Here is a 10,194-nt window from a genome sequence, read left to right as displayed (position 1 = left end):
TTGGCCCTGTGTCTACTTTCAATCGAGTCTATGAATATCACCCAATAGCGTCGGAAATAAAATAAACACAGCCAAGTTGTTACAATTTGCTAGCAGACGAAAAAGCTCCCCAACACTGGATCCGGGTAGTTGTTTGGGCTATATTCAACACAGTTATTCTACCGACTTGAATATGATTCTTTTTCTCCTTCCTGAATGTGTTTATGCATCCAGTTAACATTCCTGGAGCCGGCTGCCTGCAGCTGTAGCCTCCAGATTGTGTCACAGTCCCAGTCATTCCAGCTACCACTAACTGAAAGTACAAGCTTTTTTCCAGTATGGTTTCGAAACCGATTAATGTCTGCTGGATTAGAATTGGTTCTCAGCCATAATGAAAAATAATGCATACTATCGTATTACATCGAATTTTCAATGGATATTAAAATAAATATCATAAAATTTTAATTTACAATTTTGGCATTCAAATAGTAAAAGTTTCAAAAAATATTTTTAAGAAATAAGATGATTTATTGGACTGTAATTTTACTGGTTCCCAAAGTTTTATTTTTTGAAAAAGAGTTAGTAATTCTTTGGGATTAAGATAGTTAATAATCTTAATAGCAATATGATCTAATATTACAACATATATACCTTGAAATAGAGTTAGTAATTCTTTAGGATTAAGATAGTTAATAATCTTAATAGCAATATGATCTAATATTACAACATATATACCTTAAAAAAGAGTTAGTAATTCTTTAGGATTAAGATAGTTAATAATCTTAATAGCAATATGATCTAATATTACAACATATATACCTTGAAATAGAGTGAGTAATTCTTTAGGATTAAGATAGTTAATAATCTTAATAGCAATATGATCTAATATTACAACATATGTACCTTGAAATAGAGTGAGTAATTCTGATCTAATATTACATCATATGTACCTTGAAATAGAGTGAGCAATTCCTTAGGATTAAGATAGTTAATAATCTTAATAGCAATATGATCTAATATTACAACATATATACCTTGAAATAGAGTTAATAATTCTTTAGGATTAAGATAGTTAATAATCTTAATAGCAATATCATCTAATATTACAACATATGTACCTTGAAATAGAGTGAGTAATTCCTTAGGATTAAGATAGTTAATAATCTTAATAGCAATATCATCTAACCCACTCTCTTCTAGGGCTGTAAGTATATCAAATCCGGACATTATAAAATTTTTGTTTACATTTTTTTCTGAAAAAAACCTCATACATGTTAATGAATGCATTAACCAGATCTTATCCAGATTTTCATGTTCTCTTATAAAGTGAAACATGAAGCGGTCTAGAATAATGATTTTTCCCTTTACTCCAACCCCTTCCCTTCTACAGGATTAACGACCTGACCAATACGGGAGTCCCATGTTAGTAACCTAAATTGTTTCTCCTGTCATAATATCCACGTATTCTTTATATCTATTAACATGTTTAAAACAAGGATGGCAACATTCATAAAATCGAAAAAATAAGTGAAATTGCTGTAAATTCTTGATGCTATTTAAGGTCCTATGCGCTTTAAAGGAGGCTTTACTATATGTAATATTGTGCCTAATCATCTTGAGAATCGCCAATAAAATGTGGGACAATGTAATAAGTAAAACTTTAGAATGTTAAAATAAAATTTAGGTAGGTAACATATTTATATTTGTAGATTATTCTTTATAGCAAAGTATGAATATAAACAGAATTTTTATCACTTATAATTACACTTTTAAACTCAAATAGGTTAACCTTTTTGTTAGATGAGTACATCTTTTCACGTTACTAAATATTATCGTTAAAAACTATATTTCATTACGTGTACTGTGAACAATTTTTCACATAAATAAAACATTTATGTGTTCCTAAGTGAAAATGACAACAAACTAAAAAAATATTGGGGTAGAAAGCTATCAATATGTGTACTGTGTAGCAATACAGTAGCAGACTAGCTTACCTAAGCTGGGACATATTCAATATTATAGCTTTTCAGTTTTGAAGCTACTATATAATAGCAGGTTATGTGCGTAAGTTTGTCCGTCTTTAGGATAAGAAAACATAGTACAAAATAAGTCTTCAAGTCATAGCACAATTTGGAAAAATACAAAAAATTATGTCTCCGGCTCCAGCAAAATATGGCGGCTACACGGCTCCGGCTACGCAACACTGGTTTACACAGACAATACATCAATTATCTTAAAAATATCATTTTTAGGAACAAACGAAAAAAGTATATTTTAGCTAACCTTTTAAATTACATATAGTAAAAAATGATGATAAACTCGAAGAGTAGCTATGCTTTAAAAACTGCATTGCAAATTTAAGATTGAGGCTAGGAAAGCTATTTTTGACATTTTATTTCATAGTGCAAGAAGATATGAAACAAGTATATGCAATCATAAGAGAGAGAGAGGGGACATGGGGCTGTTGATTACACTAGTCCCCAAAGTTTTATAATAACGTTTTTTATTCGTTGGATTAAAAACTTTAGTTAATTCATTAAGTTGAGTGTTCAAACGTTTCAACCACTAATTTTAATGTATTTAAGAGGTAATTTTTGTCTCATCACTAGGGATGTACATCAATTTATCGGCCATTGCCTTATCCCTTTACCTGTCAATATATCCACGTAATCTATATCCATTAGCTTTGGTGAGTATTATGTTAGAAGACATTCTTATTTTTTCATATAATGTAGTAATAAAGTTATCAAATAAAACACAATTTGATCGAAATTATTCTTATATCGTAAATTGACTAAAATTTTTACATGTTGAAAAAACGACATTACCCATAGAGTAGCTACATTATTCTAAAGTAGTTCAAATCCTATGAAAAAAGTCACCGTAAATATCAAACAGATATAGGACAAATTATACATGCATGTAAGGCCAGAGAAAGAGGAGACAACTGGCTGTTTTTTACACTAATCCCAAAGTTTTATTATTACGTTTTCTTTTCGTTAGCTAAACACTTTAGAGACTTTGATTGAATGATTTATTATGTTGAGTTTTCAAACGTTTCAACCACAAATTTTAATCTACGAACGGAGTAAATTTGTACATCATTAATGGTGAAACACTGAATTTATCGTTCATTGTCTTATCACTTTAGATCCCTGATATAAGGCTTACTACGTGGAATTTCCAAGGATGGGAGGGACATTGAACGGCAAATTATTCTAGTTCCCAAAGTTTTTATTAAAAACATGATCCCTCACTGGTTGACTTAAAAACTTTGAGAATTTTAATTGAATCTTGATTGGTTTGATCAAACTAGCCGTGTACAAACTTTTCAACCAATATTTTAAATCTCAATTTCTTGCCTAATATCTTATTCCTTAAGATCCCTTGAATAATGTTACACTCGTAAAAATAAAGTTATATCTGACTGCAGTTTCAGATGTACTTTTTAAAAGGACATGGCCTATTTCTTTATTCAGCTACTTAATGCTGCGACCCTAGCCTCAAGGGGTGGGCTAATTTAATCTAGAAAACCTAAAACCACCAAAACATATTTATGAATCTTTCCTGAAAGGTTTAACTAGCAGTTTTCGAGATCTTTCACTTCAGACAAAAATAAATTACAGGATAAACAAATACACAAAGCAGAAACGTATCGTTAAAAAAACGAATAAATTCTAAAATTTATGTTTTTAAATTTAAAAAAAGTATTCATTCATTTTTTTTTATATTTAGTAAGTAGTAAAATTCTTGTTTGTTTACAAATATACGCAATGAAAAACTTTTAGATATTTTTGTATATGACTAGATAGTTAAGTAGTTTTTTTTTAAATAAAATAAACAAATTTGGAAGTATTTGGTACGCAATCTGTAATGTACGTATAACAAGGATGGCAACATCCCAAAAAACGAAGCACTGAAACACAGACAAACGAAATTAACACTTGTATAGTGTCAAAATTAAATAATCAGAATATAAATGTATAATAGTCGAAGCAAAATTGTAAGTAAATTGGTTGAACAATTGCTTGATACAGGACAATGTTTAGGGACATTTTTATGATAATTAGATCACATAAAAATTAGTTGTTAAAAAGTAAAAAAAATCAAAATGAATGTATAATGATTATTGAGTTGCTACACTTTCTAAATCGTACCTAACTACTAAAGGAATCACCATGCAAAGTTTGAAATCGATAGGACAATTCTAACATGACTAAATTAACGAAAAAAGCTATCCATCACGGACGGACCGACCCTAATTACAGAAAAGCTTCGATTTTAAAAAGTGAACCTTTTCTACATTTAGGCGAGCAGGGGTGAAAGGAGTGGTTACAAAGGTTTGTAGGGGTAATTAAAATCATTTTAAAAAATTTTGATGGGGGTAAAATGATGGTATTAAAAGTATGAGGAGGATAAACACCCTTTACCCCACCCTTGGACGTATATTAGGAGAGTCCATTCGTCGAGCGTAAAAACGATCCTTTATACATAAACAAGCTAGAAAAGTTCTATTAATGCGAAACCTCAAACACGGAAATATAAAAATTAGCTTGAATTATTATATGTATTAAATAATCTTTAATAAATATATTAAATCAATTGCTTTGTTAAAGTCAAAGCTACACAAATATAAATCAATTTCATATTTGATTACAAAATTAACATAGGCTAAGATTTTAAACAAAGAGGTTTTTACTTTTAGTGCCTTCACATAAATTCCCATTTGACCACTATTACATTCCCTGTTTACCCCCACCAACCCCCAGCCCTCCATTTTTATAAGCGTAGAGAAGATGTGTAACTAATTTCAGAAGAAATCACCCTTCTATATTTTATTTTTTACTTTTTTTCTTTTAATCTAAAACTGAAAATGGAGGGTTGACAACCATCCTCCCTCCCCATAATCCATAATTTCCATAGAATCTATTCATTTAAGGGCGTAGCCGCTAGTATGATTGATAACGTAGTCCTGCTGCTAATTACAACATTAATATTGTTTATTAAAACCCCTTTGTGTTAAGTATTTTCACGTACGTATGTAAATTAACTCCAAATGGTTTCGTAGAAAGAGAGGTATAGATATAGAGAAACACTTCAAAATAAAGTTGTGAAGTTCTTAAAAATTAAAAAAAACACTTTCAAGATTAATAAACCTTCCCTTAACCTATTAGAAACTTTACTGCGAAGGAGAACCATATCGGTCCAACAGTTTGTAATTTAGTTTTTTACCCGCGACTGTGGCGTAACACGTAACGCATCCGCTCGCTGTCGGGAAGGTGATTTGCTTCAGAGATCCAACAAAATAACACCTTATGGTGTATCCCGTCCTCTAGAGGTTATCCAGGTAAGACAGACAGACATCCTATAACTTGTAAATAAAGATTAACATAAAACTAATTAATACGATATCGAAATTGATATTTAATTTTGAAATTGACGTTTATTGTTGAGGTCTGGCAAAAAAGTTGTTTGTCTTTTTTAATTGTAACTCTAATGTTTCTCTTGGTTTATAATGAACAAAGAAAGCTAAAATTTGGACGCTAATATTTATTTCATTTGTTTATACATTTTAAACTAGCTTAGTTTCTAGGCTATTTATAATCGGAGGAGAAGGGTGTGAACATAGAAATAACATAAAATCTTTCCCAATATCTTTTTAAAAATGGCCAAATATGAAAGCTTCCCTAAATTGGAGAACTTAATCAGTTCAGTGGTTAGCGAGATTTTAACATACTTACATACAAACCTTATTACTATATATAATAGGATTTATTATACAAAGAATTTGGTTTTAAGAATTGCCTAGATGTATATTATTACTTTTGGCATGTTGGAATAATCCTATCGTTTTCATAATTGAAATGGTCATTCTGTAAAAGTTAGTTACGATTTAGAAAGGTGTCTCAACCATGACACTTTGGTTGAGTGTGACTTCCGAATTAGCGGGAAGTTCTCGAGATCTGTTGGCGAACATACAAACCCCCAATACCAGGAACCATCAAGTTTCAACAGCAGGTTTGATTATAGATTTATTGATGAAATTATTTCAAAGTCCTGAAATTATAAAATCAATTAATACAAAATTCCAGTTTTTATAACCACGTAATCTTAATTGCTTTTTAAAATCATTTTTCTCTACGGTTAAGAATCTTTGGAAACTTTGGCTTTAAAGGAAAATTATTTGGTTTAATAAATCTTTGTTAAATGCAAAAATAAAAGCACATAAAAAATTACTAAAACATAATATTAATCATAATTAAGTTTCATGCTTAGCTGGCTAAAGCCTTTTTAAAACTACATATAATCGTCCTATACACCATTCCACTTAATAAAATTAACAAATTCTACCTGAAGTTCTTATGGTTTCAAATCCCTGGTATACTAGGGTTGTTCACGCACTATGAGACCAATGATAGGCCCAATTTTGTTCTCCGAAATCTTCACACACTCATATCTCATTCAAAAGTAACGAACGTGGCGCATCCAAATATAAACAATCCATACCGCGTCACTTTAGAAAGGAAAGTCAAACAAGACGACATTTGCGCTTAATTTGGGATAATGATAAGGAATTAATTTCGATCTTGATAAACACAAGGCTTCCTCGAAAAGAGGTTAAGACAAAAGGGTATCAACTCTATAATTGATACCAGAAAGTCCGTAGGTCCAGTTAAAACATATAGTTTTCACTTGTAAATTTAAATAGTGCTTATAAAAATCTAACACTCTTTAAATATTAATGATCGTTTGTCCTACCATCTGATTCTTGAGCTTCGCTTTTATGGATGTTTAACATTCATTGGACATAAATCTAGTAGGTAAAAATTGTTAATGTTAAGTTAATTGATTTTACATGCGATTCATTTAAGAATATGTAGAAATATATAAATTTTTGTTGTGGGGATTAACAGCCGCTTGTAATGTTGTTATATATTCATTAACGTAAGGGAATAGAGGTGGCAGGGGGGTTAAATAACTGTACTTTCTCAAGGTGAAGACTTTCAATTGGGTCTCTGAATATTAACACAGCCAAGTCGCTACAAAAGAGCAGAAAGCAATTTGATAGTAGACGAAAAAAGCCCATACCACTTGAACCAAGTTGTTGTGTTATTATAGATTCATAAATAATATAAAGTATTTTATGGTCCACAATATTATATTTTAACTAATTCATTTAAAGAGCTCAAACTTACTTTTCCAAATCTATTTTTGGTTAAAAATCCGCAAAAAAATTGCGGTTACAGGTGGTGATCCCTTTGGACCTTTTACGTATTGTATGTGTGTTAAAGTTATGCTAAACATGAAATTTTATTTACTTAATTTAAACCAAAAATAAATCCTTTATTTTAAAAGGTAAAAACTTTTTTAAATGCATATTTTTTGTTTATTAAGTTTTTAATTAAAATATTTTGTTTCATTAAAGAAAAAATATTTTTATGAATTAAAATTTTAGAAACCACCCTGAAAGATTTTATGGGGAAAATATTTTTAGTATTTTCACATTGTAGAGAATTTTGAAATTATAAGATTTTAGTAAAGACAGATAGACAGCTTAAAACCACTGAAGGGTTTGAGTATAGAAATAAAATAGCCTAAAACCAAGGACCGTTGTACAGCTTCCTTTTAATCATTATTATTGATTAGTGAGATGAGATCTAAACGAACAGACGAAAAAACTTTACTTCTTAATTCAATAGGATTTAATAGAACTTATTATTGTCAAAAATAGATTTTTTTAGCTTATAAAATATAACTTCCTTGGTTAGCTATAATGATAAAATCTGTTATTAGTAATATTGTTGGACATACTAACATGTAACATTTATTCATGTTTATGTGTTTATGTACACAAGGTTGAATGTTATTATAATAACAATTCTAAGTGAAAACTTAACAGTTACTCAATAAATATAGAAAAGTTAAGAGTTACATATTCAATAACAAAGTTTATAATTACATTGTAATATCAGTTTAGTGTATTATAAGCATTTTTAAAAGAAAAAAATGCGAAAAGATGCTTTCACATAAAGCGCACGTTGAGCAATGATAACCTCACTTCTCATTTTGAAATAATTAATATAGCCCCCCGCAGGATATATTTTCTCATGCCTACCCCTGCGGAGGCCCTATTACTGCGGGGCCACCAAGTTGAGGGGGGGGGGGCGGGGATGATCAGATCAGTTAACTCAAAACTAATCAAATTTTGCAACTTTTTTGGTTTACATACAAATAATAAAAAATATTAAGCCAGATATCTGTCAAAATTTTAAAAAAGTTCTTTGTTGACTTTAAGACGAAAAAAGCTACCAAAATTTTGTAAACATGATCTCACATTAGTTGAGTGTTGAAAATATTAAAACAGCCAAGTAGCAAAATACACTTTGCTAGCAGACGAAAAAGGTCCTTGGAAAAGGGAGGCAGGTAGTTATTTGTATATACATTTATAGATCTGTTGGTTAAACCATGGCATATAGGAATATACACGGTGTTTCAGAAAAAACTGCGTTTTCCGTTTTTCTGACACAACCAGAAGGAATACAGAAAAACGATTATATTTCCTTATTCTCTGTAAAAAAGTACATCAAATTTATAACAGGTGTTTTTCATTATCTCTAAAAATACGGCCTCTATGATAGGTACATAGTTTCCAAAAATGCATTATGTGAAAAATGTTGTGCAAGAAAAATTAAAATAACTCTTCTATTATGTATAAAAAAATCGTAGAATTTCAATATTAATTTAGAAAAAGGTATAAGAAAAGTACCTTAATGAGTTTAAAGGTGAAATGCTTTTTAGCTCCTCACAAAAGCATTTTTAAGAAACTGCAATTTGTCATTTTTTCACATTTCTTGATTGTGATGCATTTGCAGTAAAAGAATCTTCTTTAATAACGTAGGTTATAGTAAAAAGAAAATAACTCCTTTTTATTTGACAAAAAAATCTCTAAAGACAAAAAAGTTATTGAAGTTTGAATTTTTTTTATTAAAGCATTTAATTACAAATTATGGATAAATTATGAATTTATATCTTAACCTGTCAATAAAATTAAAGGATTATAGGAATAAATGAGGGGTGGGGATTTAAGAACATGAGCAATTTTTAAGGTCATGTTTCTTAAGTATACAAAAAGAAAAACTGAATATTTGTTTTCAGTGAGGGAATTTTAAATGAAATTTTTAGTGTAATTGGTAGAAAATTGTATTGGCCATATTAAGATGTTGTTTTCAAGTGAATAAATTTTTGAAAACCAACCTTAAGGCACAAAATTCTATCAGAAAAAAGCATCATACGCATCTTTTGAAATATTTATCCTTTAAAATGCGCCGTTATTTTCAGAGATATTAAAAAACACCTGTAACAATTTCGATGCATATTTTTATAGAGAATATTGACATATAATTCTTTTTTTGTACTCCTAATGGTTGTTTCCCAAATTTGGAAAACGCAGTTTTTTTTTAAACGCCCTGTATAATACTATAATATTGTGATAAACTTGAAGAGTAAGGGTGATCCATAAATGCAAAAATTAAAACGAACCTGTTTACTAATTATTAAAGTAGCTTTGCTGAAGAAATATTGCCAAATATTATAATTATCAAACAATGTATACTCTTATTGCTCAAAATTTTAGATTTTTTGTAGATTTTGTTAATGCTAAAAAATTGTATTTGATCATGATATTTGTTTTCAACAAACATATATAGAGCTAAAACTTCAGGAAAACAGGTTCTATTTAGATTTTAAATAAAGTTGGAGGTCAGAGCATTTTACATTTACATCAGAGTGTGTTAAAATACATTATATTTTTTAATGTGAGTAACCTGGAATTTGGATAATCATAAATAAAAATTTTTATTCTAGCTCTTCTTAATTAGGACGTTTAAATCTTTAAATTATAGCAAAGTTTCAATTTTACATACTTTCATGAGGGATAAGACAGGATAATTAATTGATTTAGAGTAAGAAAACTACAAGTTTTTTCACCTAATTATGATCCAATAAAAATACAAAAGTTTTTATGCCCTGATTAAAAATAAGATATTCCATCTTCTTAACTAAGTCTATGAAAACATTTTATTTCAGAAATTTTAAAAACCTAGAAAGTAGTCAGTTTTGTTTTTCAGATTATTTGTCTGTTACACTGATTAAGTAAGGCAATATTTGCTCAAAAAATCCCTCAAATAAAGGCAGAAAATGTCGGAGGAGGGGGGG

At 29.5% G+C, this 10,194-nt stretch overlaps 1 protein-coding gene across 1 annotated transcript in view; it reads right to left on the bottom strand.

Moving 5' to 3' along the window:
• The window catches only part of LOC145312473 (uncharacterized), a 396,718-nt gene that overhangs the window by 105,090 nt on the left and 281,434 nt on the right, over positions 1 to 10,194 (bottom strand). The gene's annotated exons all lie outside the window — the stretch shown is intronic.

This window comes from Acartia tonsa, chromosome 1 (assembly GCF_053477335.1).
Source record: "Acartia tonsa isolate MP-2025a chromosome 1, ASM5347733v1, whole genome shotgun sequence".
In the NCBI taxonomy this organism is placed as follows: Eukaryota; Metazoa; Arthropoda; class Copepoda; order Calanoida; family Acartiidae; genus Acartia; species Acartia tonsa.
This window is presented reverse-complemented; position numbering and strand designations above follow the sequence as displayed.